Raw genomic sequence first — 16028 nt, 5'->3', positions numbered from 1 at the left:
GTATTGAGGCTAATTTCATTGGAGAATGAGACCTTAGCAAAATGTTAGCATAGTATTGAAAATATAATTGTAGAGAACTTTATGGAACAGTTCTTGATGCGTTAACAAGCCGCTCTATCTGGAACAATCTGGCTCAGGAGCCAGTCAGCAACCTAAACTGGCTGATAAGGAAATTCTGTCTGGTGGAGTAGAGAGTAGTGTCAAAAAGATGTTCGTAATAGAAAATAATGTATTCATCCTGTAGAGGATCTTGAAAAGCCAGACCCTGTGGAAAACAACATGGTGTTTTGTGGATTAATGAGTGGAAATCATCATGGGGAAAATGATGTCTCAGGTGATTCTGGCAGCTGTTTGCAAGGTAGATAGAAGTGGCAATAAAATGGTGCTGTACGAATAAGAAGGTGCTATTCTTGAATCTTGCAATATTCCAAGTATGGGGGCCAGTGGTTACAACCTGAAGTGGTGGGAGGCCAGACTAAGTGTAACATGCCTTGAGATCTTGTCTTAGCACTATCATCTGATAACCATGATAATCTTTATCAGTTGCACCATTCTAATCTGTAAAATTGTTGGAAATAGAGATGAAAAACAAATTTGAACAGTCTCCTGAGAAAATAATGTGGTGGTACATGATAATGGTTATTGATATGGAATGAAAATAGAACGCATTTGAAGATAACTGGTAGATTGAGAAACTGAGAGGGAGTAGTTGGAAAAATGATTTGAATATCATAACTGAATAGCATTAGAAAACCTAGTTGAAGATATGGAGGTGGAATGTCATAAATGCAGTTAATGTGTCTATTTACTGAGTTTTGACTCGTATTTTCTTATTTAACTTCCAAATAATTGGAAATGATAGATGGAAGGCTATATACTTCTTTTTACAGATAATAAAATTGTGATATCTAATATTTAACCGTTTAGTTCTAAAAATGATTTAAGGACTCTCATTGACCAAAAAAATATATATTACCTTAGAAATAGTTCACTTAATTCGCTGTATTTTTAAAAAATCTGTTTCATCGATCTTTAAAACAAACCTGTCAGGTTTGGAATGCAGGTTTTAGGTTGCAAACCGTCTTTTAACTGACGCTAGAATGATCTTTTTATTATTTTATTTTATTTTTATTTTTTAAAGATTTTATTTATTTCTCAGAGAGAGAGAGCACAAGCAGGGGGAACAGCAGGCAGAGGGAGAAGCAGGCTCCCCACGGAGCAGGGAACCAGACATGGGGCTCAATCCCAGAACCCTGTGATCATGACCTGAGCTGAAGGCACATGCTTAACTGACTGAGCTACCCAGTCATCTCTAGAATGATCTTTTTAAAGTATGTTTGTGTACGTTTGTATACGTGAGTTCTTCATTGCTTCCTGAACCTTTGCTGAAAAGTTCATTAGGAGATGTAACATAAATATAATCAATGCCTCACAGACCAAGACAATAAAATATATTTTTGTCTTAATTCCAGGCTAATTTTTACTTTGATTTCCTGGAATCTCATTTAAATATTGGAATGCAGTAGTGCCTTCAAACAATAATCAGTGTTATGAAATTCTGAGATGATTATTTCCGAAAGAATTCATTTACAGAAACATACTGGTTTTCATTATAAACATCCTCTTTTCAAATATGGACAGTGGTAGTCAATATAATGCTGTTTGAGAAGCCAGAAGGTATAGACTGAATTTGGATTATGTGCATTCACATTCTGTCTTTGCCACTCAATGTTTCAGAATAATTTTGTAAAATAAACATGGTAATGTTCATACTAACCTCAGAGGAATTTCATAAAGGTTAAGTGAGAATATAAAGTCCTTAAAACCTTTAAAATTTTAAGGTTAAAGGGGAATATAAAATGTCCAAAAATATGAAGTGTTTAAAATTTAAAAATAATACAAAAAGTGTCTGGAAAATATTCAAGTTTCTTCTCTCTCTTTCATTCTGTTCTTACCCCTCAGCCACAAGGTAAAGATAAACTCTGTGGATGCTGTTTTTTTCTGTTCAGTTCACTTCTGAATCCATAGCAACCAAACTGCCTGGGCACAGAGTAAATATTTGATGAATGAATGAATGTTTCTCTACTTTTTACACTTGCTATCTCATGATTAGAAAATTTGTTTCGAACATTTATCTTTATTATGTATACCCTTTTTTGTAGTTGGTAAATCAAATCTTATAATTTTATTTTCCATTTTTGCTGTCTTATATATCTGCTTGTTTACAAGATTTTTTCTAAAGGATGGATTAATTTAACTTTTAATTTTTAATTAAAGCAATCTAGTATTCAGGTATTTCCATCTGATTGACAAGGCATAGAGTGAATTGCAGTAACTGCTAGTGGATGTCACTTTTGAAAGGGTGCTGAAAATATGAAGATACAAACACACCAAATTTTCTATCCTTTCTGAGTGCTTCCCCTCGAAGTAGTCAAATTGTTCAAATAATTATTCTAGTAGCTTCTTTTAAGAAAAGCTTTTAGAGCAAGTTTACTAATTGGACAAGAAATTCAGGCTAACACTGTATGCTAATAGAAGTGTATCACCTGATATGATACCTTTTCATCCCTTCTGTTTGGTTTTCAGTTCCCTTGAGCCATGTAGTCCCCTTTTTCCTTCTCTGTGATTTACGTCTGACCTGGTCTCCTTCCCCTTAGGAAGCTGTGACCCTGTGTAAGCTTGTTCTGTTGGAGTTGTCCGCTGTCTGAGTGGTCTACTAACTCTGAAGTGCCTGAAGGGGCAATAATTGAACGAAGGAATGAAACACTGAATAGCCAAATTGTAAATTGAAGATTCTCTGATGTTCTGAACAAAGAGAAAATGGACCTATAAAGATAGTTGTACAAACAAACTCAAAGATACATAATGGTGCATTTTTGTTCTTGGTCTCAATTTATGTGAGGCCAATACAGACAGTTTCCAATAAATACTTATAATTTTTTTTAAACTACAAAGAAAATGTTTTGTTTACCCAGTCAGCATTTTTGAGGCCCTGTTAAGTGCTTGGTTCTTTAGGGAGGGGTAATACCAACTGAAGAAGTGGTCAAAAGTCTCTTTTCTGAATCAATTCACAATACAGTGTACAGGTGCAGCCAAATAGAAGAATCTCCACAGGGGTATGGGAGCATCAGGGAACACAGGATTGGTTCTGTCTGTGGTGGAGTTGGTTTGGTGCTGTTAGGGAGAACTTTGTGGAATAAGTCGTGTTTGGATTTCAGAATTTATTTTCTAATTGGGAGAAACAAAATCTACCGGGTGAGGATATTTCTAGGAGCCTGTGCTATCATTGCCCATGATTGTTCAGACATGTAAAATATTTGTAAGATTTGATAGGCTTATTCTTCGGGAAACAATACCTTATGTGTACAGCCAAGAAATTGCCTAAAAAATTGCTCTCAGTTCCCTATTCAAGTAGTCAGGCATATACCATTCAAATACGGAATGGATTGTTCTTGTGATACAAAACCTCGCTAATTGGGCAAATATGGGTGGGTACTCACTAGGAAAAATATAGTTTAAAATCCTCAAACAGAATCTAATGCTTTTATTAGGAATATTATTACACTAATTTGTTTCATATATATCTGATTGTAATCAATAGTGATTCTATAAAGGAGAACTTAATTTTAGTTTTATGCTATTGAGGTTCTGCATATATCTAATTCCTTATCCATTTGGGGACAAGATTATAGAATAGATACTAGATTTTGTCATTGTTTTGGCACATATAAGATTAGTTAACCTTTTGCTAGTAGCATACTACTACTAATAGCGTAATAAATACTAAGTATCATAATAATTAACTAATGCAGCTGATGCTCATATAAAGCACTTAAATGGACTCACTAGAAAGTTCAAAACTTGATGTGACCAGTGCAGAACCACTAGAAAACATTGAATTCCCAAAGAAAATTCTATGAAGGACATTATTATTATTTTTTTTTGGTAAAATGTCTGACGTGTTAATGTTAGTTTAATAATAAAAAAAAATAGAAAATATTATGGCAGTTTAAAGAAAATGAAGACTAACAATCATCCCTGTAAACTCTCATTTTTTTGTTTATTTCTTTTTGTTATTTTCTTCCTATTATTTTTAAAATCTGAATTTGTTTAAATTATTGTAATCATGGTCTCTGTCTATGTACATAAATACACAGAGCACATATTTGTATATATGATTAAGTGGCAAACTCTGTATTAAGGTGTTTCTCAATTTTTTTTCCCCCACAGCAGTTTTAATGGTAAAATTGATTAAAGACATCCCAGGATCTTATTAGAAGTATTTGTTTCAGGGGCGTCTGGGTGGCCCAGTCAGTTAAGTGTTGGAATCTTGATTTTGTCTCAGGTCATGATCTCAGGGTCCTGGGATTGAGCCCAGAATTGGGAGGCTGGCTCTGCCCTGAGCGGGGAGTCAGCTCAGGGATATTCTCCCTCACCTTCTGCCCCTCTCCCTGCTCATGCGCATGCTCTCTTTCTCGTGTGCTCTCTCTCTCTCCAAAATAAATAAATAAATCTTTTAAAAAATAAGTAAATAAAAGAAGATGTAAGTTTTTAAAATAAGCTTTATGAGTCTAAGAAATTTTCTGATTTCTTGCAATAGACACATTTTTAAAGATTTATTTATTTGAGAGAGAGAGTGTGTGAGTGGGAAGAGCAGAGAGAGAGGAGAGAGAATCTCTAGCAGACTCTCCATTGAGCATGGAGTCTGCCCTGGGGCTTGATCCCAGGACCCTGAGATCAGGACCTAAACTGAAGTCAAGGGTCAGTCGCTTAACCGAATGAGCCACCCAGGCATACCTTGCATCTTTTTTTAATAGGAAAATATTTAAATTCCCATATCCACCAAATTCATTAATTATTCCCAGTGAATGATACAGTAAATTAGGTGGCTGAAGATGTGTCAGAGGTAAATTGAATCTCATTTTTTATACTATGGTTCTGCTGCTATATCCCAAGCATTGTGAGAAAAAAAAAACACTTGACCAATAATAAGAAATACATAAGTATACTCAAATAGTCCTAAAAGTATAACCATAAAGTATTATTTTTTCTCATCATCTAATGTATTTTTTTTTTTTTTTATAGAAATGTTTAAATGTTCGGTAAATCGGAGGAAAAGAACATGGACTTTTAGCAACTGAAGAGCAAATTAAGGTAACTACTAGATAATTTTTTTTTTAAGATTTTATTTATTTATTTGACAGAGATAGAGACAGCCAGCGAGAGAGGGAACACAAGCAGGGGGAGTGGGAGAGGAAGAAGCAGGCTCATAGCGGAAGAGCCCGATGTGGGGCTTGATCCCATAACGCCGGGATCATGCCCTGAGCCAAAGGCAGACGCTTAACCGCTGTGCCACCCAGGCTCCCCACTACTAGATAATTTTTGCCAGTCATAATTGTTAGTAATTTCAAAGTGTATTTAATATGTTTCCATTCAAGTTAGTATATTTTTATGAGGATCATATTGAAAATTGTTCAATGAGTTACTTAAATGGAATTGTGTATATTTTTGGGAAAATAAAATTGACAATTCTTGTGGACAAATATGTAAATTTAATGTAAATTTATTTGTCCTCAAGAAATGTCAATTTTATTTTCCCAAAAGTATACACAATTCCATTTGAGGAGGTATACTGTAGCTAGATGAACAATAAATGTGTTATTAAAAACAATTTATATTACATATATTAATAACATAAATGATTTCCATCTTCAGCAAAACATTTGAAGGCAAGTAGGCCTTTATATTAATCAACCAACAGTAAAATTGAACTTTCCTTTCTTCTTGAAGTTACTGTGTTAATTTCTGTAAAGTTACTTCGTAATATCTAGAATATAAATTATTATAAACATACTGCTTAAAAGCAGAAATACCAATTTTCTTATTCACATTAAATCACATTCATTTAATTTTTAGTTGATATAATGGTATGTATTATAAATTATAAGTCTGTTTTCAAAGATTCTGTACTTTTTACTTGAAGAGTACTGAGTGATTTAAGACTATAAAAAGACTATAAAAATATTGCAGTCACTTTTGTAGGGACTAAAATTCCCAATTGATATTCCTCCTTTTAGATATTTTTGCCTTAATTTCTTTAAGGCACTACTTTCTTCAGCATTCACATAGGCAAACATTATTTCCTATTTCCCACAGTAGATATGATTAAATCTACTTTATTTGTATTTACTAGCTTATCTATACATTAACATATAAATTTTGTAGACATTTTTTTATGATGTTGAATACGAAATGGATTTTTGGTACTTAGTGATGTAAATTAGTTAAATTAACAAAAACAGACTGATTCAATCATCTTTTTCAAAAAATTCAGCCAGGCAAGACTTAGATATGCTTGCTCTGGAGAAGTTAAATGCTGGTAGGAAAGATATGAAACTCTATAGAATAAATTACTGTATACAATTTGTAAGAGTCACTGACAAAGTGTTAAGGAAACAAAAATGAGAGCAAGTCACTTTTGCTAGAGGCTCTTGAAATCCTCATAGAAGTTATGAAATTCACTGCAGGGTTGTTGAGGCAGAGAAGGTGAGGTCATGCATTCCAAGCCAACAGAAGAGCTTATGAAAGAGTACACAAAGGAACAACGAATGGCCATTGAGAGATTTATATTTCTCATGTTGCTGAAGGATTACTCATGTGGTGGGACAGTGTTAGGAGATGAGTCTAGAAAAGTAGGTTTGGAGCAACCCATGCAAGTATCATGTTTGCTGGACTAGAGCTTAATTTTCCAGCCAAGATGTCTCCAGAGTGCTTAAGGGTATTTATAGGGTTGTGAGAAGAAAATTTCAGATCCTGTCCTTGATACTCATTTTCATTACAAAATATAAGAAGGAATTAAGACCTTATAATATTTAACATAACCACTGCTACAGGCACCCAAATATGAAGTTTCTAGAGGATTCATGGGGTTTTTTACAGTGTTAAATGATTAACAATGTTTGTTACATTGTTTTTTAATTGTGATATAATTTATATACCATTAATTTGCTCTTTTAAAAGGTATACAATTCAGTATTTTTTAGTATATTCACAAAGTTGTGTAACTATCAATACTATTTAATCCAGAACATTTTTATCTAGATTATACCCACGAGCAGTTACTCACTTTTGCCTCTTTGCCCTGGTCCTCTGGTTACAGCTAATATACTTTCAGCTTTTATGGAGTTACCATAAAAAATGCAGTCATACAATATGTGGCCTTTTGTACCTACCCTCTTCATAATGTTGTCAAGTTTTACCCTTGTTCTGTGAATAAGGGCATAATTTCTTTTTATGTCTGAATAATATTCTGTTATATGGACATACCATATTTTGTTTATGCATTTATTAGTTGATCAACATTGGTTTTTTTTTTTTAATACTGTTTGGCTATTATGAATAATGGCTGCTATGAACGTTTGTATACAAGTTTTTATGTAAGCATGTGTATTCATTTCTCTTGGATATATACTAGTGGTATAATTGCTGGGTCAAAGGGTAACTGAATGTCTTATCTTTTGATGAACTAACAAACTGCTTTCCAAAGGGCCTGCACCATTTCACATTTTCACCACTCATATGTCCTGGTTTCATCCTATCCTTGCCAAAAGTTATTGTTATTTTCATTGTTATATTTTGGTGTTGAGTTATATAAGGTATTTATATATTTTGGATACTGACCTTTATTGGCTATGTCATTTGCAAATGTATTCTCCCATTTAGTAGTTTGTCTTAGTTTTGTTAATTATTTCCTGTGCTGTGAAGATGCTTTTTTAAAAATTTTATTTATTTGACAGAGAGAGAAAGCACAAGCAGGCAGAGCAGGAGAGGGAGAGGGAGAAACAGGCTCCCTGCTGAGTAGGGAGCACAGTGTGGGGCTTGATCCCAGGACCCTGGTATCATGACCCAAGCCAAAGGCAGACGCTTAACCAGCTGAGCCACCCAGGTGCCCCTGAGAGATTCACTTTAAAGTTTGTGTATTTCCATATCATTTATGATCAATTTATGTCAATTTATATTTGCTAGATTATTTTTTAAAATCAGGATTATTTATGTATAATTAATGTAGAGTAAAATCACTCTTTTTAATGCACGATTCTGTTTTGACAAAGAGATAAGGCAGTGTAAGTACCACCAAAATCAGGATAGAGAACATATCTGTCGCCCCTGGAAATTCTCTTGTGCCCTTCTGTCATTCCCACCTCCCACCACTACAACCCTGAGAACCTCTAACTTCATTCTATTTTAGTAATGAAATACAAAACCAGTCCTGAGGGAAAGCAGAGCAAAGAGGTGAAGTTTTAGAGGCAGACACTATATATGACCTTGGAGGTGTTGCTTATCCTCTCTGTACTTCAATTTCCTTATTTTTAATATGGGGTTAGTAAAATTATGTACTGTATATTATTTAAAATATAGCTAGTCATATCTAAGCACTTACAGACACTAAGTGTTTGTAAAATAAACTATAATTTTTTGAACCTCGAAGGATGTACTGGAGAAAATATTTTTTTCCACAGTAAATGACTCTGAATGAATTTTTATCCATTAAAATACCCATCCAATAAAAAATATTTTATCCATCCAATAAAACATATTTTATTTATTTATTTGACAGAGAGAGAGCATGCACGCACACGCACAAGTTGGGGGAAGGGTAAAGGGAATAGGAGAGAATCTCAAGCTGACTCCGTGCTGAGCACAGAGCCTTACATGGGGCTCGATCTCACCACCCCTGAGATCATGACCTGAGCCAAAATCAAGAGTCGGATGCTTAACTGACAGCCACCCAGGTGCACCTCTTTGAATGGATTAAAGCACAAAATGTCAAATCAAAGTTTTCAAAATAAGTAAAAATAAATAAAGTAATAAATAACAATAAGGACCTTTCAAAAACATCACTCTCAGAAAACTTTTGCTTAATAGCTCCATTCTTCCAATTCCTTGGGCATAAATCCTTGGAGTGAGTCTTGAATTGTACACATTGCACATCCATCAGCACGTACTATCTGACTACTCCTGAACATCTCCTTGGCTGCACAGTCCCCTGTTGCCTAAAGAATTACAACAGCCTTCATTTTTCCTTGCTACATCATTTTCACTGTAAAACACTCAGAACCCTATTTCATTTTTAGTCTCCTCTGCATTCCAGCTACCCTGGCTTCATTGCCATTTGTTGAACACACTAGGCCATTCTACTTGGGATTCTTAGCCTATTGGTTCCTCAACCAATCACCATTCTCCCCATGCTTATTTCCTAGGCTTTAAATATCCTCTTCTCCTGGCAGCCTTACCTCAACATCATATTTAAAATTGCAATTGCTTGGCGGTACCCCTCTGCATTCCTCTCCTGCTTTATTTTTCTCTAGACATATTACTGTAGTACATACAATTTTGTTCATTGTCTCTTCCCATTAGTTAATGTAGTCTAAATATTTTCTCTTTATAACATCCTTTTAAGTGTCTTTTATGTTGGACAACTGACCTTGATCACGGATATTAGAAAGGTTTGAATATTAGGTAGAGAGACAATGTGGGTGATTGCAGCTACAGGCAGGAGGATTATCTGGGAAATATTTGCAATAACTCAGGTGAGGTATAATGAAGACCTGGTTTAAGGCAACAACCCTGGGGATTGAGTGGTAGTAATACCTTTGAGACTGCTTAGAAGGTAAATTGACAGGTCTTAGTGACTGATTGCATTTCAGTAGTGAGGGTTGAAGTCTTGGTGGGTTGAGACTCAGGTTTGCAATGGCAACCCAGTGGCTGGTGGCATTATTTACTGAGCTTTACAGAGCAGGGTTCTTTCTTTGTATGTGTGTGTGTGTGTGTGTGTGTTTAACAAAAGTATTAATTTTTTTTTTTTTACAGAAATAGCATCCAGAGCTATGTGTTAATTTTTATCTTTAGATAGGAGTGATCTCTACTAATATAACACCTTGAACCGAGGGTCATTAATTGTCTCATTTACCATTTTTTTATAGAAATTTTTTTAAAAAGTTTTGGTTTGCTATGAAATTACATTTTCTAATTAATTTCAAAACCAGTCAGAAAGTGCAGGATGTAAAAACTGGCCATGGGCAGAGTAAAAGCACATTAATTATTCAGACAGTCAGCCTTGCTAATTCCATTCTTGGAGATATAGTGGCTGTCAGAATCTGTCAGCTGTAGAGTTAGTGCCCTTCAGAATTTACATGCATAAATGGTGACCTTTGGAAATTTGCATAAAGATAAGTCTGGCATTCAAATGATAGCTGCCAGTCAGTTGAGCAAAGCAAAAGTTGTCAGCCACTACTTAAACCACAGAATGGGGATGAAGCAGTAAACAGCAAATGGAGTATATACAAAACAACAGGTAGTACTTTTTTCACTAAAAATGAAAGGAAAACTTTTTTTTAAAGATTTTATTTATTTATTTGAGAGAGAAAAAGAGAGCATGAACAGGGTGAGGGGCAGAGGCTCTCCACTGAGCAAGGAGCCCAAAGCAGAACTTGATCCCAGGACCCTGCGTTCATGACCTGAGCCAAAGGCAGATGCTTAACAGACTGAGCCACCAATCTCCCCAAACCTTTTTTAATAGAGTTTTACAAAGGCTTACATGAGTAATAACCAATAACTTAGTATCTTTGGATCAGTATTTTCAGTAAACATAGCTTTATTCACTAAACATTTTTGTTAATACTTTTATATCTTAAAAGTACTCAATTAAATTTTAATCATTTAAAAATGTTAATTAGATTTTATACTGTAAAATTGATGCATAGTCATTATAGAAAATTTAGAAAATATTACAAAGAAAGAATATTAATATTACCCATAGTCCCACATCCAGAGGAAACAATGATCAACATTTTAATGCATATTCTTAGTTAGCTTTTATATAAACAAACACATAACGTACACATATATGAGGATAAAAACATGTTTAACTACCTCTTTACTTTTACTAACTACCTTTCACTACATTTTACTTATCATAAACACTACTGAGATATATATTTATATACATCTTTTTGTATATAAGTGATTATTCCCTCAAATAGATTTTCAGTAGTAGAATTACTAAGTCCTAGGGTCTGACTCTTTTTTTAAGGCTTTTGATAGGTTTTGTTAAAATTTCCTTTCAACTTGTACTTGTATAAGCTGTCAGTTTGCTTGTATCCTCATCTTCTTCCTTTAATCATTTTTCAATGTTGTATTTTAAATGTCTGATAAAGGCTTGCCATTTAGGAAATTAAAACCTATGTAAGGCAGAAAAATAATTATGATTTAAAAATTCATACTTTGATTATTGTTACAAATTTCAATTTCTGTATAAAGTAACTCGTCATTGCTTACCTCACCCATCAGCCTAAACCTAAAACATTCACATTTCAGAACAGTGCTGAATACCTAAAACTAAAGGAAAAAACATAATACAAACAAAATTTTAAAACTGTGAGCATTTAAAATAATTATACATAAATTGTGTGACAAGAGACACTGGCAATCAGAGCAAACAAAGTTCATTCTTCATCTCCTGTCTTTTTTTGTAGTCTCTGCCTGTTTTTAACACCATGCCTTTTCCTAATGTGGCAAACAAGGTACTAACCACCATCATTTTGGAATGCAAACAGAGCTCCTTCAGTTTTTTCGTCTTGAAAGTACCTGAACGTGTTCTTTAGCTCAGTACTTTTAAGATAAAACAGAAAGAGTAGTTGAGAATGAACAGTATGGATGTATATACAGCCTTTTAGTTTTGTAGTTAACCTTGAATATGGGTGGTAAGTGAAAAGCACTAGTCCAGTCAAATCTCTAAGAGGATTGTGATGTTCATGTTCTCTTATTTCTTATTTTTTATGAATAAATTCTGAATTAGGCGTGGCCTGGACAGAATCTTGTGTCCTGATTTTTGTACTTTACCAGATTTTCATCTAAAACTGCTCACTGCTGCCTTTAATACATGGTGGTGAAAAATGTTATGGTGGCTCAAAAGATTGCTCATTTCTGCCTGAATCAGGGAAGCTATATTGAAAAGAGAGAAATCTGCTCTACGCTATAAGTATTTATAAATCGAGACTTTGTGCCATGGCTAAAAGCTAAAAAACATTTCATTATTGGCTACTTTTTTTTTTTTCTGTAGAATGATTTGTTCATGACTTTTTAAATTAGGCATATGCATTTAAAACTTTTATTGAATACATACATTTAAAATTAACCATTGTAAATATTTGAGGAATTTTAACAAATGCATATACATATACAACCATCTCTGTTATTTATCTGTTTGTATATCTGTCTCTCTAGCTGTCTATCTATGCTTATAGGTTTTTGTTTGTTTTGTATTCTGTGTGCAATTTTATGAGATTTAGGACTTGTATAGAATTGTGTTTTCATCACTATAAGTTGGGTACAAAATAGTTTTATAACCTAAAAATTTTCTTGTGCTGTCCCTTTGTAGTCATTCCCTGCTTCTGTCCGTAACCCCTAGCAACTGCTCGTTTGTTCTTTATTCCATAATACTTCAGTCCATATTTTGAGCTTTTTCAGAAAGTCATGTAAATGAATCATGCAGTGAGTAGTCTTTAAAGATTGACTTCTTTCACTTTTCATAATGCCTTTGAGATTCATTCTTGTTTTTTGAGTTATGGATGATTCATTTTTTCTTTATGGCTGGGCAGTATTCTACTGTATGGATGTCCGCAGTTCATTTAGCCACCTGTTGAAGAACATTTGGGTTGTTTCTAGTTTTCGGTGAAAATAATGTTACTATAAATATTCATATGTCGTGTGTGTATGTGTGTACACAAATTTTTGTTTCTCTGAGGTAAATACCTAAGATTTGGATTGTCAGGTCCCCTGGTTAAGTGTACATACATGATTTTTAAGTTATTTCTGTGTTTTATTTTGTTTTACTGGATTTTGTTCCTGTTTCTATCTTATTTCTATTTTAAGTGCCATTGTTATTACTTAAATTAGTGTTTTGCAGAAACTTGTTTTTCAAGTGCTTAGTTATTAATTTTTTAATACTAGCCTATGTCAGGACCTGTTTTTGCTGATCTCTGAATTTAGGTAAGGAAAGTAATATCATCCAAGTGGAAAATGCTGCTTTTAAGATTTTTTCCTTCTATGATATTTTTTATTTTTCTTTAGGAGTGTGTCTTGTTTTCTTTAGTAAATTACCCTAAAGCAACTAACCACAAAAACCTAAAGCTTAACTGCTTCTGCGCTGGATGCAATATTCATCTTTTTTATTCTAACTAAAGCTTATGTGCTTTTTACATAGAAAAGACCCTCAGAAAATAGTTTATAGTAAGTAATAACAAATTTGGTTATCTGGCGTTGAAGACCCAGCAGATTAGTAGTGCCAAATTACCCAAGGATGGAAATACTAAAAACTAACCATGAATTTTGACAGTGTATAAAGGGTAGGGACCACATAGCCACTAAAAGTCATTGAGAACAATTTTAGTAAATATAGCAGGCTGGATTATTATATGTCAGAGCACAGTTTCTGTATGTCTGTAAGAGCCTTTGAGTTATATACATTTTTATAGATATGGTTCCTATTAAGAAGAACTGTGGATCAGGTTACCTTTACTCTAGGCCTGGTCTTGCCATTAACTTGCTATGAGACCCAGGGAACATCATATAATCTCTCTGGATTGTAGTATTCTCATTTGTCCAATTAGTGAGGGCAGCACTAGATTATCCATAAAGGACCTTCTTGCTTTAAAAAATAAACTAGGATGCTGCAATTCTGTGATGATCTTGGATCATTGAGAAGAAAAAGTTTGTGTGTATGTTTAATATACTTTGTCAGAAGGCAAGGATACATACATTTTTTAAAAATTTAAAAAGTATGTACAATTAAAAAAAACAGTTTTGGTGTGTGTGTAAGTTTTAAAAGATTTTATTTATTTATTTGAGAGAGAGAGAGAGTGAGCAAGCATGAGCTGGGGGAGAGATGGAGGGAGAGATAGAAGCAGACTCCACGCTGAGTGGGGAGCTGCATATGGAGCCCGATTCCAGGACCCCTGGATCATGACCTGAGCCTAAGGCAGATGCTTAATTGACTGAGCCACCCAGGCACCCCCAGATTTGGTGTTTTGATAAAAATCCACCAAGTTCCAGAAAGCTTGAATATTACAGAATTATTAATTTCCCTACTGTTTTTCACAATTTTAATAATTTGAAAAATTCTGGATTTTGTTTTATATTAAGTAAATATGATTAAATGTAAATTCATATTCTTATTTTGTAGAATTACATGATTGTGTTGAGAATTGTATTTGAAATTTTTTCTCAAATTTCTAAAAAAAAAATGGAGAAATTTAATTAGTGCGTCCCAAATTATGAAACATAGGCTTCATAATAAATTCTCAGTCTTTTCAGAGTAAATATGCATTTTCTGAAATAACGTAAAGCTCAAGTACTCAAAAGAAGGGGAGACTGATAATAAAAATATCGTCTTTGGTTGCATATGCTTAGTGCAAAATAACTACCACTTCATGAGATAGCATACTTCTAAGGCTAAGGAATGTCATAAATCTTGGAGAGGAATGAAGATTAAAACACATTATTCTAATTTCTTTTTAAAGTCATTTATCTGGTACATATTATATTAGTATCTGGTGTGTAAGACCACTGCTGTGTTCTGGAGTGATAATGCTGTCCTAACCGAAAGAAAATCAGAAGTCTACCTGGGGATACAGAAACATGTACAACTAACTACATTGCAATATGCTAAGTACCATAGTAAAGCATGAGAAGGAAGTAATTAATTCTGAATAAAAGGCCTTGGTAAAGCTTTGCAGAACTGGTTGCATATGAGAAGGATTTTATTACTGAGAACAGAGAATGGGCATTCTAAGAGAATGGTCGTGACAAGGCCAGAAGACTCATTAGAGACTAAGGAATATTCTGTTCTGGAGGATTATAATTTTCCAGAGTGATAGAGTATTCAGGAAAGATACTTAAGAGGACTGAAGGACATATGAAGAGACCCTTTTTATATTACTATGTATTTAGTAGAGACCTAATTATAAAGTATTATTGGGATGCTGTTGTTTTAAAGGGAACAGATCTTGGAAGTGTGAGAGATGCATTAAAGGCAGGGTAAAACAATCAGATAAAAAAACTTTGCACGGAGCCTACAATTGACGGCTTCAGTGTTCTGTAAACTGTTGGCAAATAGCAGAGGTCTCAGCCCTGATGAAAGTTCAAATGATGAACTCCCTTCACTGCACTTTTATATAAACCTTTGAAATATATACCTTTAGAATTTATTCAGCCCACGGGGACCACATTTTTCCTTCTTTAAAACACAAATTTTACACTTAAATAAAACTTCCTTTTATATCTTTCCAATCCATGTAATATATATAGTATATACATTTTTCTAAAATGTGCTAGTGGAAGAGAATTTAATTGCTTAAAGAAAAAAAGAAACGAATAAATTGGATTTCTTGGTTTGGCTTAGTGCTGCCTTCAGTGTTCTGAGGACAATAATGCAATTAGCTAAAATGTTTATCCACAAAATTTAATTCCTGGGGAGTAACTTCTCAAATTGCCTCTTACAAGTGTAATGGAAGCAAGCAGTTGTTTGCTGGCTTTGTTGCCAAAAATTGTGAATGCCTAGATTTTTATAAAACTTGGTATTGATGCATGTGTAATCATATAAACTCTCCATTGTAAATTTGAAGAAACTGAATTTTGTAGACAAACACTTTTTGTTATATTGTGTCTCAGAGTTCTCAGCCATGAGTGGAGAAATCCTTGGTGTTATTAACTCTTTCATACATTAAGGTTTTAATAGATTTCTTTTTCATTTCAATTTCATTTCATTCCTGATTAAATGCACTGAAATAGCAATATTTTTTGATTGTCTGTTTATGGATAATCTAGTGATAAATATTTGAAAATGAAAGTTTGACATTTCGGCATATATATAAATATCCGAAGAAAATGAATGCTTCTTATCACTATACGTTTATCAGTAAATATTGTATCAGTAATTCTCTCTGATACCACCTTTGAAAAGAATTGCT

At 33.8% G+C, this 16028-nt stretch overlaps 1 protein-coding gene across 15 annotated transcripts in view; it reads left to right on the top strand.

Annotated features, from left to right (window-relative positions):
• ADGRL3 (adhesion G protein-coupled receptor L3) overlaps window positions 1-16028 on the top strand; it is an 815688-nt gene that overhangs the window by 178618 nt on the left and 621042 nt on the right. For all 15 annotated transcript variants that reach the window (XM_034671746.1, XM_034671747.1, XM_034671744.1 and 12 more), the window contains exon 2: window positions 5086-5154. The gene's annotated coding sequence lies outside the window, so the exon portion shown is untranslated. The remainder of the gene's footprint in view (window positions 1-5085; window positions 5155-16028) is intronic.

This window comes from Ailuropoda melanoleuca, chromosome 11 (assembly GCF_002007445.2).
Source record: "Ailuropoda melanoleuca isolate Jingjing chromosome 11, ASM200744v2, whole genome shotgun sequence".
NCBI classification, from domain to species: Eukaryota; Metazoa; Chordata; class Mammalia; order Carnivora; family Ursidae; genus Ailuropoda; species Ailuropoda melanoleuca.
This window is presented reverse-complemented; position numbering and strand designations above follow the sequence as displayed.